We start from the raw sequence: 3433 nt of genomic DNA on the forward strand, positions 1-3433 counted from the left end.
TATTCTTCCATGGAGTTTTTGCATGATGCCATGACGTGTTGTCATGATGATTAGAAAGTGTTCATATTGATCATTCATCACTAAGATGATTATTCTTTTATCGAGTTGTTTCATGATTTTATGATATGTTAGAATTCATTTATACTAATCCTTTATCATTGAGATGATTATTATTCCCTGGAGTTGTTTCATGAGGTCATGATGCATTTTCATGGTGATTACAAATCATTCCTACAGATCATTTTTCATTCAGATGGTTATTCTTTCATGGAGCTATTCCATAATGTCGTGATGTATTTTCATGGTGATATTAGAATCCATTCATATTGATTATTTATTACTAAGATGGTTATTCATTTATAGAGTTGTTCCATGATGCCATGACGTATTTTCATAATCATCTTTTATGGAGATAGTTATTTTTCATGGAGTTGTTCTATGAGACATGCTATATTTTCATAATGATTAGAAGTCACTTCTATTGATTTTGTTAGTAAGAATTTCTTTCATTCGTGGATTTGTTCCATAATACCAAGATACATTTTCATGATGATACGGATGGTTTCTTATTGAAATGGTTTTATGTTCCATAGCATTGTTTCATGGATGACTTAGTATAATTGAGATAGTTTTTTGTTAGATAGAGTCATTTTAATATGATGATAATTTTTCATGATGATTTATTATAATTGAAAGAATTATTATTGCATGAAGTCAATTCATTATACCATGTTGTTATTTTAAGCTCATTTGTAATGATTAAGATGACCGTTTTGTGATTCCATGATATGGTTTTATGATATTTTGTTATATTTATTATTCTATAGATTTATTTTATGATGCCATGATGTTCTTTCATAATGATTTCTGGTGATGTAGATAGTTTTTACTTCATTTAATTATTTCGTGATGATTTATTATAATTTCAATGATTTCTTATTTTTATGATGAAAACATTATTTTGAACTTACGATCCTCAACTCAGTTGATCCTAAAAAAGGCTTAATTCTGATGTTGAATTAAAATCCATTTTCATGCTATGTTCTTTACATGCATCATGGCATACATTTAAGAATGCCACTAGTGTGCAAAAATCTATGGTCCTTGACAAAAGTTTTGGTTGACTTAAAAGTTCCAATAACAAAGTGCATCGTAAGTAACATAGTGTATTTTAGGAAATTTTCATTAATCTTTGTTTGTAACCTTCAAAGAGGGTCCCAGACTCATTTTCCCCTCACCTGGTCACAAACTAATTTCATTCTAACAACTTCATATCATGAGTTTTTTTTCCCCTTTTGCGTATAGCTCCATGGATCGAGAGCTAAAGGAGCCTTTCACCATTAAGTAGCAATATACACAGGAGGCTGCCATGGCACGAGAGTTGCCCAGATGAACCTTTTACAATGCACAAAAGTTTCTGCTATTGGAAGCGTGGTGTTCCCAGCTTATGTCAGGCCAAGGGCCAGGACGGACATGCAGTCAAGGGGCGCTATATTTAGGGGCTAGGAGTCTATATATGGCACGGTTGGGTGGAGAGTTGCATGGTCCAGTCCCCCGCGGTCTAACATTGGTATCAGAGCAAGGTGGAGAGGAGGAAGGAGGGTGGAGCCATGGTGGAGAAATATGGCATGGTTCTCTTTTCAAGGCATGTACACTCTCTCTCTATCCCTCTCTCCCGGAATCTCTCTCTCTCTCTTTGCGGTTCATGGAAGCTCGCCCTCCTTTCGGTGAAGAAGGAGCAGCATGGCAGAGTCCTTTCATGGATGCATGGCAAGGTCGTGCTGCAAGAAGGCCATGGCAGAGAGGGAAAGCAAAGGAAGGCATGGCTCTTTGGCTTTTCTCTCTCTCATCTTCAACCGGGCATGGCGATATTTCTCGGCATAGAGAACCGTGGACAACAACCCTAGCATGGACGAGGGTGTTTCGGTGACCTGAATCAAATCGGCCATGCATGGTCTCTAGAGAATCGCCCTGGGCCAAGGAAGCAATGTCGACACAGTCTCTTGGCCAGTCAGCACCTGTAGCACGTCCCCGTGCAAGGTTTTTGGCCTGTGCAGGCAGTAGCTGCTGCCATCGCCCAAAAAAGTTTTCTTTTTACTTTATTTTTATATTGGTGGGCGCCCTAGGGTGCCCACGGGCCACCCCAGGGGCCCCTCCACACCAACCAGAGCCAGGACACTGTCTCCTTCTCGAAATCGGCCAGGGCTGCGACTAAGACATGGCATCGGCAAGGCTGTATGGGCCGTTTTTCACACAGAATTTTTTTCATATATCTGAGACAATTTTATTCAACCTCGGCATTCCACCCTCGGCGTTTTGCTCAGGAAAGCACACACCATCTATACCACGGGCATTCTTTACAGTCGAGGCAACAGACTCTTGGGGCTTGTCGCCATGGCAATCGAAAGGGATACTGGTCAACACAAAAGCGAGGTTAGGTGATTATGGTTGCATGCAACCAACCAAGCAAGCAAGTGCGATGACGACTGATGTAGCTCTTTGACCTTCAAAGGCAAGGTATGCATAGAGTTGGTTTTTGTTTGCCAAAGTTTTTCAGAAATGCTGTGTAATTTTTGCATGCACTAGACGAGTAAGTGTTTTGGCCTCGCATCCACAAGCAAGGCTGGTAACAACTATTTTTACACACATGCCAAGCACAAGGTGCTTCTGTGGTTAGAACAAGCATGACAAGCCTCATATACTTTGCCTGCAACATATATGAGTGCAATTTAGACACTCCCAGTACAAGCACGGCTTGTGACAGTTGTTTTAAGCATTACCATTTTGTTGGCATTGAATCAATGTTTCATATGCCAACATGGCTCAAGCATGGCTTGAGTACTTGCAGCCCTGATCTGCTGCACGGATCATCAGCAGTTCACTTTTGATGCCCATGGAATCTCAAGGAGATCGGAACACCTTGTGGCTCGGCTTCATGAAGGGTGCACAGAGCTCCACATGGCCGACTTCTTGTCACTGCTTTCAGAAGCCGACAAAGATGCTAGCCCAAAGCTAACCACTTACAGTTGAAATTGCTTGACAAGGTCAATTTTTTGTGCATGATCGACAAGGTTGATTCTCTTTGCTATGGCATATGTTGTCAATAGCATTTGTTGGCAATGAGGCCAGACATAGTTATATGAAGCAAGGCTTCAATTTCTGCATCTTGCATTGAGCTTCCCCACGTTTGGTCTATGCTAGGAGCATACAAAATTGGGAAGGATTTGGCAATATGCTTGCAAGTTATTTCATTTCATGCCCGACGGGCATAGATGACGCAAGAGAGCGAAGTTGTGTACACGACAACTCCCACTTGCACAGCAAATATGGCTATCAACCATCTATGAGACATCAGATATGGCTATGAGACATCTATCCGATAGCCACATATGGCTATGAGCCATCTGTGAGCAAGTTTTCTCCTACAAAATTT

At 40.8% G+C, this 3433-nt stretch overlaps 1 pseudogene; it reads left to right on the top strand.

Annotated features, from left to right (window-relative positions):
• Positions 1-1743: 1743 nt before the first annotated feature.
• LOC147448936 (uncharacterized) lies at positions 1744-2438 on the top strand (annotated as a pseudogene).
• The last annotated feature ends 995 nt before the right edge of the window (positions 2439-3433 follow it).

The sequence above is a fragment of the Adiantum capillus-veneris genome, chromosome 10 (assembly GCF_014529385.1).
Source record: "Adiantum capillus-veneris isolate H3 chromosome 10, ASM1452938v2, whole genome shotgun sequence".
In the NCBI taxonomy this organism is placed as follows: domain Eukaryota; kingdom Viridiplantae; phylum Streptophyta; class Polypodiopsida; order Polypodiales; family Pteridaceae; genus Adiantum; species Adiantum capillus-veneris.